Genomic DNA, 15,732 nt, shown 5'->3' with positions numbered 1-15,732 from the left:
GCATAAAGCATTTCAGAATTTAACCAATCCATTAATACAGCTGGGCTCAAAGTCAGGCTGACTCAACGAGGACCAGGAAATTCCCAAGTGGACTTTGTTTTGAGTGTTCTTTTTAAACTGAAGACGAAAAGAGAGTAGGAAAAGGGTTCAGGCTCACGGGTGGGTTAGGCAGACTTTTTAGGACACCAAAAACAAGAGGCCTTGTTGGTGTTACTGTCAAAAAGGCAATCTCATGAATACAAAGTTCCAGCTAAGGTGAAGCCAAGAAGGTAATTCATTTCATAAAGTCTAACGCATAAAGAATTCAATAAGGAGGGTCATAGTGTTCCCTCAGGAGTCATGCAGAAGCGAAGCAGATTTCACTGGTGCTTAAAATGGCTTCTAGGGTTTCTCTCTGAAGTTCTAATTTTGTGTTTTCTTTTTATGCCCCCCCCCCAAAATGTTATTAAAGAATTGTCTATGGGGGCACCTGGGTGGCTCAGTTGGCTGAGCGTCCGATTTTAGCGCAGGTCATGATCTTGCAGTTCACGACTTTGAGCCCCGCATCAGGCTCTGTGCTGCCAGCCCAGAGCCTGGAGCCTGCTTCAAATTCTGTGTCTCCTCCTCTCTCTGCCCCTCCCCTGCTCGTGCTGTCTGTCTCTCTCTCTCAAAAATTAAAATAATAATAATAATAATAATAATAATAATAAATGAGTCAGTTGGGTTTAGTTCTGCCATTTCAAATATTTGACATAATTGCATATAACAGGCCTCAATATTCAACAAAACGTGATCGTTATAAACACATGTAATATAATCATTCCAGAAGTGTTTGAGGAACACTAGGGGGTGCATCAGGTCTTGGGATGAAGGCAGAGTTGCTATGAAAAAGGGAGGACTTTGTGGAGAAGGACTTTGAAAGGAGGTCTGCAACCTGGTAGCTTGGAAAAGAGAATTCAAGCCGAATCTAAAAAAATATGTGTGGTGTTGAATTTTCATTAGGACCACACTGTCCCTAATTTCATGAAAAATAATTTGTACGTACAGTTGGATCCCCGGACCTGGAACATAGTGCTTATGGATATGACATCCTTAATTTTTCATAGAACTTTCTCATTGGTGGTTTATAATGATGCACTTCTGTTTGCATAGAAAAAAAATATGGTAATGGAGTATTCTGCCTGATTATATAATTAAGAGTTGACATAGATTTTTCAATTAGGTTATATCCTTTAAAAGTGCTGTTATTTGACTTGACCATTTTTGACCTAACAAAATGGCAGTTTCTTATGCTTCAACAGAAAATATGGATTACTAATTTAATAAAAAAAAATAGTAGGATACTTACGTGTATAATTACTTGTTTTATTTTGTCTAAATATTTGTTAGATTTGTGTATTTTATTTATATACACGATATAGTTAACTATGTTTAACACTGAAACCTTAGTACACATACTATAGTTTTGATGACTGAGAAAGCACTTTCTCCTCCAACACTAAATTTTTATTGAGCACCTATTAGGCTTTCCGCAGGCTGCTCTGTACTTGAGACATACGCGTGAGTAAAACAAGAGGTGCCTGGGTGGCTCAGTTAAGCGTTCAACTCTTGGTTTCAGCTCAGGTCATGATCTCACGGTTTGTGAGTTTGAGCTCCCGCATCAGGCTCTCTGCTGTCAGCACAGAGCCCACTTCAGATCCTCTGTCTCCCCCTCTCTCTACCTATCTAGAGCACTCTGTCTCTCTCAAAAACAAGCAAACAAACAAACAAGAAAGGATGATTAAAACATAATCTTTGCTTATAAGGCTCTCACAGTTTAGTAAGGGAGAAAACACTTCCACAGATAATTACTACGGTGCACAAGGTTTAAGAAGGAAGTGCCTGAAATCAGACAGACCCAGAACTCTTGTCTGAGTTTCAACACTATTGCTAAGTGCCCAAGCTCTCTTTGCCTCATGGAAATAATAATAGTATCTCACAGGGTTGTTGAGAGAATTAAATGTGAAAATGCGCGTAAAATGGCTTAACATCGTATTGTACTTCAAAATACGTAGGAAATGTTAGGTATTACCACAATGTGTTAAATGCTATTATATAAATAGGTGTGCCTGGTATTTGCTTCCTTTTGCATGTGGTTAGGTGAACTGGTTTTATTTCTTTTTTATTTATCTGTTTTTTTTTTTTTTTAAAGATTTTATCTTTAAGTAATCCCTATACCCCATATGAGGCTCAAAGTCACAACCCTGAGACCAAGAGTTCCACTGATGGGACCAGCCAGGCGCCACTGGGTGAACTGGTTTTAATTATGAGTTACTCATGAAATAGTGAACTAGTTTGCTTTTGTAAGATTTTAGAGGAAAATTTCATCACCTTTTCCTGGAAGTAAGACCCATTGTCAACCAAAAGTCCTTGTCTAATTAAGTGGCTGAACAGATTTAACACATCCTTCAGGAGGGAAGCTAGCTTTCCTAAGCACTCAACAGTCTTTTAACACCTCTAATAAAAAAGAGGAACTGAATACAGGAACTAACGAATTTGATGATAATCAAGAATTTAAATTCTCACCTCAAACTTACCTTTGCCCTCTCAGATAAAAATTATTGTTAGTTATTGTCAAGATGCCATGGGCATAAATGTCTTCTATCAAAAGCCACTAACGTAGGCTTTCAGCCAGGCAATAAATATTTTTGAATTCTACTGTTTGCCAGGCACTGAGCTAGACTCTAGGGGTATAAAGGCAAGCAAAAACTACAGCCTGTCGGAGGAGAGACATTTATTATGTATTCAAATATATAACTAACAGTTATAAGTAAAGCATATAGAGCAGTGACCTTGATTGAGACTGAGGGACAGGCTGGTGGTGGTCAGAGAAGAGTTCATTTAGAATGAACTGTAATGAACTAACATCTGAAAATACCACTTACCCTTCAGTAGAGCCGGTGATTTGCTCCCCAATCAAAAACAACCAGCAAGTTCAGGAAATAAAAGCTTAGTCAAATCAATTGTTTAGCTACATAATGAAAAATACTAAGTTGATATAAATTATTTACTCTTGGGGCGCCTGGGTGGCTCAGTCAGTTAAGCATCTGACTCTTGATTTGGGCTCCGATCATGATCTCACGGTTTGTGAGTTTGAGCCCTGCATTGGGCTCCACTCAGATGGTGCAGAGCCTGCTTGGGATTCTCTCTCTCTCTCTCTCTCTCTCTCTCTCTCTCTCTCCCTCTCTCCCTCTCTCCCTCTCTCCCTCTCCCTCTCTTCTCTGCCTTTCCCTCAAGCGCTCTCTCTCTCTCTCTCTCTCTCTCAAAATAAATAAACTAAAAAAGCAAATAATAAATTATTTACTCTTACCCGATCAGATAGCTAATGTTAAACGTGACTTTTTTGTTTGACTGCCTTTCTGCCCCACATGGGCTTTTATTTCATTAGCCCTATTGAAATAGCCCTTCACCTCTGGGGTGATTTTCTCATTATCAACATGCTCACATACAAAATGTTACTTCAGTATAGTCCTTCACATGCACTAACCAAGAAGATGGGGGAAATTTTAGAAGGTGGTAAAATGACCGAGTTCTTCTTGCCTTATCTGGGAGAGGGGCTTTGCTCTGGAATAATATTTCATGTATAAACATGGCGTTTCTCCATAGTTTGCCTTTTGTTTTTTTTTTCTTTGTTTTGTTTTGTTGAGATAATGAATAGGGCAAGTATTCTGAACTTCAGTTCACACTTAAAATTGCTTATATCAGAGGAAGGATTATAATATATCAAACACTATAAAAAAGATTTATTCAGAAAGGTATTGTGTTTCCCAGAACACAGGGAGGGGAAAATGACTGTAGAGAGTGTCTGTCCATTTTAAACTTTTATTAAAATATTTACAAGAATCTTCACATTCTGGGGCACCCGGCTGACTCAGTCAGAAGAGCATGCAACTCTTGATCTTGGGGTCATGAGTTCGAGCCCCATGTTGGTATAGAGATTACTTAAAATAAATAAATAAAATTAAAAAAAAAGAATATTCACATTCATTTATTTCAGCCTCAAATAAACAAAAGCTTGATTTTTAAAAACTACATCTATTTTTTTTTTGCCATGTGAAATGGAATCTGCTCAAGTCCACTGAGTGTTCTTCAGTAATTTCCTAAAGAATGACCATTGCTTCCATTTTACGTTTTTTCTTAAGCAATCGGTAAATAACTTATTCATCAAACTTGAGAGAATGCCCCAAAAGAATTTCTTTTGAAAAGCTGGTCTTCTTCTTGCTGAGCCAGACAATTCCTGTGTTTTCTAGCCAGTTGGATGACAGCAAGTCAGTGAGATCACAGCAAGAAGTCCCAGCTATGTTAGACCCGTCTTCAGCACAAGAAATGAACTCATCTACACGAATCATTTGGTGCAAAATAAATAAATTCCTTCAGTAGAACATTATCACAGGATCAGAATGTCCTACTTTGGAAAGGAAGGAATGAGCACAATGCAGCTTTACAGTAACAGCAGGAAACCATTATTTTGTTGCTCACAGTGGTATGTTTCAGCCGATGTTTTCTTAGAATGAAGCATAAATCCAAAATGTTAGCTAAACCAATCCTGAATAATATCAAATGAGCCCTCTGATTACAGCCTGTGATCATTACATTAGCTGGAAGCCTAAGAATTTGCAGCCTGTCAACAAAGTTCATGCTAGTTATGTGAATTATTTCATAATACACCCTAATTCAAAGATTAATAAAGTAAGATAATAATAATGATATATCACAATTCTTGGCTATAAACCAGGCACTGTGCTAGACACATATGTATCCTGTGTATTTTTTTTTTTTTTAAGTAAACTCTATACCCAGTGTGGGGCTTGAACTTATGATCTGGAGATCAAAAGCCACATGCTCTCTACCCACTGAGCTAGCCAGGCACCCCTATTCTTCTTCTTTTTTTTTCTTTTTTTTAATGTTTGTTTATTTATTTTGAGACAGAGCATAAGCAGGGGAAGGGCAGAGAGAGAGGAAGAGAGAGAATCCCAAGCAGGCTCTGCACTTTCAGCTCGGAGCCTGACACGGGGCTTGACCCTATGACCCTGAGATTGTGACCTGAGCCAAAATCAAGAGTCAGACGCTCAATCCACTGGGCCACCCTGGGGCCCCTCTTTTTTTTTTTTTTTTTTTTTTAAGTGAACATAACTTCAAGATTATATCATCTTCATAATAAAACAAATATGACATTTAGAGCTAGATCACTTTCTTTTTTTTTTAATTTTTTTAATGTTTATTTATTTTTGAGAGACAGAGAGAGACAGCATCAGCAGGGGAGGGGCAGAGAGAGAGGGAGACCTAGAGCATGAAGCGGGCTCCAGGCTCTGAGCTGTCAGCACAGAGCATGATGCGGGGCTCGAACTCACGAGCCGTGAGATCATGACCTGAGCCAAAGTCGGACGCTCAACCGACTGAGCCACCCAGGCGCCCCTAGAGCTAGATCGCTTTCAATGCTTGCTTCTCTTAATAGCCAGCATTCTCTTCCGTCTACAGTTGAGATCAACACATTCAAGCCTCAGCACTTCTTTGTAATTTTAACCTTTTTCTGAAAAATCAGTCTGCCCACCTTAGCCTCTGCTTCCTGTCATAATGCTGCTTTCCCTGGGCGGACAGAGAACCCTTGCCCTTCTTGTAATGTGTCACTTTGTGGGGCTGGTGCTTGCCACGCTTCTTGCAGAAAGTCCGGTGGGTTTTTAGGAATATTCACCGTGTTTGTGAGAGCTACATCTGTACAGAAGGTATCTTGTTATAATTGTTTAAACAACCCAGCCGTGGTCTCTCGATGGGGTTTCTCCCCAGATCACAGATGAAGAAACTGAAGTTGGCTGTAATAATTAAAAAAAAAAAAAAAAAAAGATGTGGTATGTGGGACCACTGTCTTTGATTTGCCATTATCGGGGAGGAAAAAAAATATCTTTTCCTCCTCCCCTTCTAAATTCTCAACTGGGGTCCCTGCGACAAAAGATGGAATATTGAGAGAAAACCATACAGATTGCTTAATACAAGTTTGGCATGACTCGGGAGCCTTCATAAGGAAACGAAGACCTGAGGAAACCGTTATACTGGAGTGTTTTTATCCTGACCAAAAATGAGAACCTCTGAGAATGTGTTAAGACGAAGGGTTGTGAGCGGAGAGAGTAAAGTGGGGGAAACATGGCAAGGTTTGTTGCTCAGATCCTTCTCAGAGTCCCTACTTCCTTGGAGGTAAGGATGCCCTTTCCTCGGGGTCTATGGAGGGCATCTGTCACGTGAGACTCCTATGACCTGCTTCAAGGGAGACAAGGGAGGTCAGAGAGTCCTTTCTGCTGCTGCTGTTTCTCAAACTCCTTCAGCTTAAGCTATTTAATATGCCAAGGTGCCATATATTGGGTAGGATGTCCTAAACCTTACCAGTTTCTACGTTGGATTGGGAACAAATGTGAAATAGTACTTACAAATAAGACAATAGGAAATAGACATACACTAGAAATAGAGGGAAGATGGGATTTAGAGGTCTGGAGGCCTAGGGAAAACAATTATAATAGTGACAAATAACTATGCTTCAGACACCGAGCTCCACGTGATTGCCTCATTTCATCCCCACAGCTACCCAATCAAGTAGATATTATTATGATCCCTCTTTTACAGATGGAGAAATCGGGGCTTGGAACTTTTGACTAACTTCGCAAGGCCACACAGGTAGGTAATAAGTGGAACTGCAGTTTGGAACCAGGGTCTGTCTGACTCCAGGGCCCTAGTCCTTAACTACCATAAAATACTGCCCAGAAATGCTTATGATGGTTTGTGGATTTCACCAAAGCACAAGATGAAGAGGGCCTGGTGGGAAAGAGGGAAGTTCAACAACTAAAGAGATGAGGGTGACAGAGAAAGAAGACAGACTGGAAAGGAAAAATAGAACCAGAATTCAACTCTACATATAAACACCCTTGATATATTTAGATGTCCCGAGGGAGAGTGGAGGGCGAGGGCAGTGACAGATGAGGCATAACTGGAGTGTCTTTGGGGGCTGCTGTGACTTCTCTTCATCCCACGATGGTGAGCCAGGTAAGTGTCCTCGGGCCAACGAAGGCCTGCCGTGTTCTCAAACTGCAGCGTTGATCCGGCAAAGCGCCACATCTCACCAGTTTATTTAGAGTTTGGGGATGGCTAGAGCATGAGCTTGGCTCTCTTCCTCTGTTTGAGTAGCTGCAGCAGCGATTAAAGTGGCCTCAGTCTGTGGAAAAAAAAGTGAGACAGAGAGAGAGAGATAAAAGGAAGGCTGCACATTCTTGAATACTCTGTTAATGTTCTGGCTGTGCAAAGCAATTCTATTAATCTCGCTTTCGGTCTCTCGATTCCAACAGTCATATTAGGGACTTGGCTTCTAATACACAGTCTTTAAAGAGGACAGATAGGGGTGCAGGGAAGAGAGTCTGGGATCCCTAAAGAAAGAATTTGCCTCCGCAGTGCCACACTTGGGGTGCTATCAGAATTCTCTCCTCTGAAGCCCTTCCCCACTTGCCTGGAATTCACTGAGCCCCCCACCCCTCTGAGGAAGTGCTTCCCCACCTTGATGTTTAGTCCCATCATTATCCTAGGACTGGAAGGTAAATGTAGGTCTTGGAAATTGAGTGGACCGGAAAGAAACTTCATACACACTTTTTAAAAACCTTACCACGCCTCCATCCTCCTCCTTCTTCATTGTCCTCCCAAGGTCGGAGCAACACTTTTGGACTAAAGATCTATGAAAAGAGAATTTTTTAAACAGGTAAATCGTGACTCACATAAAATTAACGTGTCACAAGGTTTTTTTTTTTTGTTTTTTTTTTTTTAACTCATTAATGAATGATGGACTCGGTGAGATGTTACCATGGGTTGAAATGAGAATTCAAAGTATCATGCATATATAGGCCATCAGGAATGTTGACATGAATTTAGAAACAGTCGCAAAACTGGCAAAACTGATCAGTAATTCACAGGACAATAATCAACTGCATTCCAGTAGACACAATTCATTCATATTTCTACGGACAAGGATCATTTGTATTAAGCTGTTGACAATGTGTGCAATTGTCAAACACTCAGACAGCGACAGGCAGAGAGAAGCTGAGAAGGCACACCAGATAGGAAAGACACTGAGAATCTTTCTTCCCCTTTCAATGTCTCTCACAGTTGCTCCTGACAGGCCCTAAATCCTGAAGAAATTAGGACATTTCCTTATATGTAATTCAACATAAAAAATAAATAAATACTAAACTAAAACTCATAAATTTTGTAATAAAATTAAAATAGTTTTTTTTTTTTTTTCCAGAATTTTCTTACTGCAAAACTGTACATTAATCCACGGAAGTGAAGCCTTTGCTTTGCTGGTACACTAATTTAGTCCGCTTTTGGAGTTATAACTCCTCCTCCAGTAACTTAGCTTTTGGACACACCGGTGACTTCTTTAGTAAAGTCCTCTTTCAGGCCAGTGGGCTGAGCATTTTCTTTTGAGAGAGAGTGTGTGAGGGAAAGAGAGTTGGCACAGGGGGAGAGAGAGAGAATCTCAAGCCGGTTCCATGCTCAGCGCAGAGCCCAATGCCAGGCTCGATCTCACGGCCCTAGGATCATCACCTGAGCCGAAATCAAGTCAGACGTTCAACCAACTGAGCCACACAGGTGTCACTAGGTTGAGTATTTTCTTTTTTTTCTTTTAAAGTTTTTTATTTATTTTTGAGACAGAAACAGAGCATGAGCAGGGGAGGGGCAGAGAGAGGGGGAGATACAGAATCTGAAGCAGGCTCCAGGCTCCCAGCTGTCAGCACGTTTGAGCCTGACGCGGGGGTCAAACTCACAGAGTATGAGATCATGACCTGAGCTGAAGTCGGACGCTCAACCGACTGAGCCACCCAGGTGCCCCGGGTTGGGTATTTTCTAATGAAATAGATCGAAGAAGAAAATGGAAGAAACATTGTGTGGTACTATCACTGTAAATGGGTAAGGTATCTGAAATAAAACCCAGCCATAAATCATATTTTTCGGGACACCTACAAATCATGTCTCACGGTATAGTTCTGTATTAAGACCACTGTATTGATTTTAATTCTCACTCCAGTGTGTCATGAGGTTGAGGAGTGTGTGTATTTTTTTTAAACAGTAAGATGTCACCCTGGAAACACTTTAGATATCTGCTGGGTCTGTTAGTTAAAAGGATACGTTTTTATTATTCAATATAAAATAATAATTTTAAATTTAATTACATAATTGAAAAGATAATTTTATATTTAATTATAAATTTAAACAAATTATTGTTATTAATTATTTTAATGTTTATTTACTTTTTTTTAATGTTTATTTGGGGAGACAGAGAGACAGAGTGGGGGAGGGGCAGAGAGAGAGGGAGACACAGAATCTGAAGCAGGTCTCCAGGCTCTGAGCTGGTCAGCACAGAGCCCGACATGGGGATCGAACCCATGAAGTACGGGATCATGACCTGGGCCGAAGTCGGACGCTTGACCGACTGAGCCACCCAGGTGCCCTAATGTTTATTTACTTTTAAGAGAGAGAGACAGAGAGAGAGAGCATGAGTGGAAAGGGGCAGAGAGAGAGAGGGAGACACAGAATCCGAAGCAGGCTCCAGGCTCTGAGCTGTCAGCACAGAGCCCAATGTGGAGCTCGGACTCATGAACCATGAGATCATGACCTGAGCTGAAGTCGGACACTTAACCGACTGAGCCACCCAGGCGCCGCAACAAATGATTTTAAATAAAAGTTGCCTAAGGAGCAATCAGCTTTCTAGATTTGAAAATGAGGTGGGAGGGTACTGGGCAGGGGGATAAAGACGAAAAATTAAAAAGGCTCTTGGTTATACTCTAGTCAATTTGCCTCAACTCGGAGCTGGGAGTAGAAATGTTAAGTACAGTACAGTCAAGTAAAATGTAAAGGGTGCCCTCAAACAACAGCAGCTTGTGTCTCAGGGTGACACTTGCCAGTTGGGACTGAGCCCCTGTTAGCCACCAGCACCATCAGCAAGCCCCAGTGGTTTGCTGGGAGGTCTTGATCATGGGAAGGCTGTTGTTTTGTGGTTAACACTTCCACCCAGCTCCACGTGGGCAAACATCCAAATAAGACGAAACTGATTGCCAGGCTACTGCACTCTATTTCCACATCTGTTTAGGCTCCTCTCGGGTCTTGCTCCAGTCCTGATTTCTGCATTCTGACTCCTGGCTGAGCCGTCTCCCGCAGCTTTATTTATTTCTGGCCTTACTGAGTGAGTGTCGATGCTTTGCTTAAGAACTAAGCTATCTTCTCCGACGCATGGCTTCCTGTAGCCGGCTGACTTCGTTCCTCCACGCGTGGTGGAGCATCAGCTCTCCGGGATTCAAGTCGGCTCTGTCCTGTGTGGTGAGTCCTTCCCTCCGAGGCCCCCAGGAGCAGCTGCACCTCGTTCCTCAAGGTCACTCTATACACTTAATCTCCCAACGGGCTTGCTTCCTGAAGGCTCTGCTGCTCCCTCCCGGAGCCCAGCAACACTACCTCAAGCTTCCCTGGCTCAGCTTTATCCAGATAAACTACTGGGTTGCTGAAACAATTTCAGAATTCTGATTCTCCCAACCTGTAATAAGAAAGAGAAAGTAAGCCAAACAAGTAAAGCCAAATTTCATGTTGACCATAATGACAGGAGTTCATGGTTAGTAGGTATAATTATTAAACTATACCAAAATCATCTTTATTTAAGCTCTTCCTCACTCGTTCTTTCAACAGATATTTATTGGGCCTGTTCCATGTTCTGGGAATTGTTCTTGCAACTAAGGATATAGCGGAGAATTTAAAAAGACAGTTTTGGGGTGCCTGGGTGGCTCATTCAGTTGAGTGTCTGACCCTTGGCTTCAGCTCAGGTCCTGATCTGATGGTTTTGTGGGCTTGAGCCCTGCATCGGGTTCTGAGCTGACCGTTTGGGGCCTGCTTGGGATTCTCTCTCTCTCTCCCTCTCTCTCTCTGTCCTTCCCCCACTTGTGCTCTCTCTGTCTCTCTCAAAATACATAAATAAACTGAAAAAAGAAAAAAAAAGAGTTTTGGGACTCAGAGCTTACACTGTATATCTAATGGGATTTCCTTAAGTGAAGAGGTAAATAATGATTTAAAGAGTGCTACTTTAGGGGTGCTTGGGTGGCTCAGTCGGGTTGAGTCCCTGCTTCGACTCAGGTCATGATCTCAAGGCTCGTGAGTTCGAGCCCTGAGTCAAGATCTGTGCTGACAGCTCAGAGCCGGAAGCCTGTTTCAGCTTCTGTGTGTGTGTCTCTCTCTGCCCCTCCCCTGCTCACATTCTGTCTCTCTCTGTCTCTCAAAAATAAATAAACACTGACAAAAAATTTTTAAAGAGCGCTACTTTAGACAAGGGCGTCTAATTGGCATGCTGATATGTATTCTCTCATTTAATCATAGATATATTAACCATTCAATTTGTGGCTCCTATCTGAAATCAGTACATCATGCTCCAAAAAGTATAGTCTTGCAAGCCTTAAATACTTGAGCCATAACAAATATCCTAGTCTGTGTATTTTTCCAATTTTTTATGATGACAAATTTCAAACATTCAGAGCAGTTGAAGGAATATCGTGCAGAGAACAATTACATACTTATAATCTAGATTGATGACTAACATTTTGCTGTATCTGGTTGACCTATAATTATTTATGTATTTTATTTTATTTTATTTTTTTATTATTATTTTTTTTTAAATTTTTTTTTTCAGCGTTTTTTATTTATTTTTGGGACAGAGAGAGACAGACAGAGCATGAACGGGGGAGGGGCAGAGAGAGGGAGACACAGAATCGGAAACAGGCTCCAGGCTCTGAGCCATCAGCCCAGAGCCCGACGCGGGGCTCGAACTCACGGACCGCGAGATCGTGACCTGGCTGAAGTCGGACGCTTAACCGACTGCGCCACCCAGGCGCCCCAATTATTTATGTATTTTAAATGTATTATTTGAAGATAGTTTCAAGCTTGCAAAAAACTTGCAAGAAGATGGCAAAGAATTTTCAAATCCCTTTTACCTATTGTTAAAATTTTGCTCCATTTGTTTTTATATTCTGTGTATGCGTCCATGTAGTTTTCCTGAGAGGAAGTTGCACAACTCATGCCCCCTTCTCCTCATATATATATATATTTTAATGTTTATTTGTTTTTGAGAGAGAGGGAGAGGGAATCAGAGGATCTGAAGCAGGCTGTCCTATGTGGGGCTAGAACTCACGAACTGCGAGATCATGACCTGAGCCGAAGTCAGACAGTTAACTGAGCCATCCAGGTGCCCCTACCTATATATTTTAGTGTCTATTTCCTAAGAACAAGGACATTCTTCCACATAACCATTGCATATTAATAATTAGAGGAAATTTAAGTTGATGCAATACTGTCAGCCAACCTCTAATCCATGTTCCAGTTTTGTCAGTTGATCTAATAATGTTCTTTTGGGCCTTTTATTTTTCTCTCGTATAGGATGCAGTCAGCATCAGATGTTACATTTACTTGCCATGTCTCTTTAGTCTTTTAATCTGGAACATTTCCATAGCTTTTCTTTGTCTTTGATGACATTGACATTTTTGAAGAAAACAGAACATAAAAAAAAAAAGTTCCTTATTTGGAGGTTGTCTGATGTCTATCATGTGTCATAGTTTGGGTTCTTCTAAAAGAAGACTCAGGGACAGCTTAATGATCGGATATGAGGCTGTGCCCTTAGGATCCATTCCTGTGTGTAGAAGGTGGAGAGACAACTGGGCAGGGGGAGAAATTGAGCTGCAAAGGTAGGACCGTCTCCATAGGTGGACCTGGGAAGCTAAAATGGACCCGTAAGAATTATCCCCCACTGGGGCATGATGGCCAGGACTTCCTACTTCCATTTCAGCCATCACTGGAGGTGAGCCACTCTAGAAGGGCATGGCCCTGGGAAGGGAACTCGGTGTAGTAACAGCAGTCCCTGAAGGGCTGCTAATTGGACGCTGTTTCTTTTTTTTTTTTTTTTTTAATTTTTTTTTTTGGACGTTGTTTCTTGATGGCTCCCCAGGAGCTAGGGCAACATTTTACCCGGAAAGGGGACCTAGACTGTGCCATAAGTATACCTCAATTAAAAAAAAAAAAAAAGATAGGAACACCTGCGTCTGATTCTTGGTTTCGGCTCAGGTCATGATCTCACCGTTGGTGGGTCTGAGCCCCACGTGAGGTCCCGCACCGACAGTTGGAGCCTGCTTGGGATCCTTCTTGGGATTCTCTCTCTCTCTGCCCCTCCACTGCTTGTGCTCTCTCTCTCTCTCTCTCAAAATAAATAAACAAACACAAAAAGATAAACAAAAAAAATGTTTCATCACTAGTCACAGATTACTTTTTTTTGATCTTTTTTCCCCATTTTCTTTAAAGTTTATTTATTTATTTTGAGAGAGTAGGGGGGGCACAGAGAGAGGGTGAGAGACAGAATCCCAAGCAGGCCCTGCACTGTCAGCGTAGAGCCCAACTCGGGGCTCAAACTCACAAACCGTGAAATCATGACCTGAGCTGAAAACAAGAATCAGTCGCTCAGCTAACTAAACCACCCAGGCCCCTCTGTCTTTTTTTTTTTTTTTTTTTTTAAAGAAAGCTCTACATTTAATGTGGGGCTTGAATTCATGACCCCAGATCAAGAGTTGCATGCTCTACTGAAAGCCAGCCGGGCGCCGCTCTGTTCTCTTAAAAAATTTTTTTTAAATTAAGGTTATTTATTTATTTTGAGAGAGAGAGAGAGAGAGAGAGAGAATCCGAAGCAGAGCCCAACGTGGGGCTCAAACTCACAAACCATGAGATCATGACCTGAACCCAAATCAAGAGTCAGACCCTTAACTGACTGAGCCAGCCAGGCACCCCTCTTTTCTCTTTTAACATGGAACTATCTTTCTATTTGTTTTTCCTTGACAAAGACTAATCAGACCAGGCCTGATGTCTTGAAGAACGTTCCTATTTTTCAGTGTTTTTCAAATTTGAGTCTTGTGACTTAATGTCACAAGAACTGAGGAAAATAACACAGTTTGCTTTTAATTTGATGATTTTAAGTATTAATACAGATAAAGTAATTTTTTAAGATATGCACTACCTTTGCTAGAAAGCCATTGAAGGCCTGCTTTTATATTCATTATTAATAAAGGAGAGTCTTAGAGAAGTAAAGAGATAAAATGATTTATTACACCAAATTTATTACACATATTTAAAATTGAGTTAACACAGTATCTGTGTGTGTGAGTATACATAGCCAGATACTATTTAACCTTCACATTTTCTTCTCTAACAAAGAATGAAAGAAAAAGCTGCTTTGTTGGTTTTTTTTTTTTTGTAATTTGCAAGTGAAAACAGGAAATGAAAGAATCATATTATCTTGTCCCATCATATTATGTTGTACCATAATCACATTATATTATATTGTTACTAAAGCTTCTTTAGTCCCTTAAATGTAGCACTCATTATAAGCAGCTCTAATCCTCTTAAAATATTATGACTCATTCATTATAACAAATTAAGGAAGACATGAGACACAAGGATCTTTTCAGATTATTTCCAGACAAGCTTCTTTAACTAATGTCCCTCAATTGAGCTAGTTATAAGTTTTCTGATGGAAAAGAATTACCTCTGCTAGGTATTAGTCAAATGCTTTCAAAATTTGTCAATGGCCACCACCATGACAAAGGGACAGGGGTATCTTCCTTTCTCCTCCCTACTTTCTTCCATCCCTCCTTTGTCCTTTTTCCCCTGTCTTTAATAGAAAGAATTCACTGCTAAAACTATATGATAGTGCTCATTTTCCACTCAAACTAAGATATATCCCATAAACATTAAAGGAAGTGGGAAATCTTCAATATAGGAGCCACAAGTGCATATGAGATAAATATAAAGCTACAGACTTGCTACTGTTACGTGTAGGATAAAATATAATACAGATTTGGTCAACTTTGCCTATTTTGAGCCTATATATTTTGATTCAGCATCATTCCTTGAATATTCATTGTGTTTAAGTCCCTAAACTGGACCCTCTGATGAGTCACAAATTTGATTGACTGGTTGATTGATTCACTTATTTATTCATTCATTCACTTTTATAGGTCTCTACAACTAAAGCAAGTTTAGGAAGGAGAAGAAGGTGGTGGAAAACTATGTGTGTTTCCATAGGAGCTTAACTAGTAAGTGGGCTACATTATTATTCTTAGATTCCATAAGCCTAATTTTTAAAAGAACACCATGCTATTTGAGGCACGTGGTTCCCATATGCACAAAATATGCCTATTCAAACTCCTTATTCAGGTGACATGAGCAAAAATAGCAGAGTAAGGACCTCTGAAAGTTCTCTCCTCCACAAAGCAACAAGAAGCTGGCAAAATGGTCACATTCAACTTTTACATAACTCTGATATTTACCCAAAAGCTTGCAACAATCTGGGAGTGTTCATTAAAAACAAACAAGGGGTTGCCATTTGTAACTATGTGGATGGAACTGGAGGGTATTATGCTAAGAGAAATTAGGCAGAGAAAGACAAAAATCATATGACTTCACTCATATGAGGACTTTAAGAGACAAAACAGATGAACATAAGGGAAGGAAAACAAAAGTAATATAAAAACAGGGAGGGGGACAAAAGAGACTCATAAATATGGAGAACAAACAGGGTTACTGGAGGGGTTGTGGGAGGGGGGATGGGTTAAATGAGTAAGGGGCATTAAGGAATCTACTCCTGAAATAATTATTGCACTATATGCT

General features: G+C 40.6%; 1 protein-coding gene across 2 annotated transcripts in view; it reads left to right on the top strand.

The window, feature by feature from the left end:
* Positions 1-6,641: 6,641 nt before the first annotated feature.
* The window catches only part of CMKLR2 (chemerin chemokine-like receptor 2), a 34,341-nt gene continuing 25,250 nt past the window's right edge, over positions 6,642-15,732 (top strand). The window contains exons 1-2 of one of the 2 annotated variants that reach the window (XM_042949886.1): positions 10,214-10,365; positions 15,081-15,158. The gene's annotated coding sequence lies outside the window, so the exon portion shown is untranslated. Of the gene's footprint in view, positions 6,682-10,213; positions 10,366-15,080; positions 15,159-15,732 lie in introns of those variants that run through there. The other variant, XM_042949887.1, reaches the window with a different exon arrangement.

The sequence above is a fragment of the Panthera leo genome, chromosome C1 (genome assembly GCF_018350215.1).
Source record: "Panthera leo isolate Ple1 chromosome C1, P.leo_Ple1_pat1.1, whole genome shotgun sequence".
NCBI lineage: Eukaryota > Metazoa > Chordata > Mammalia > Carnivora > Felidae > Panthera > Panthera leo.
This window is presented reverse-complemented; position numbering and strand designations above follow the sequence as displayed.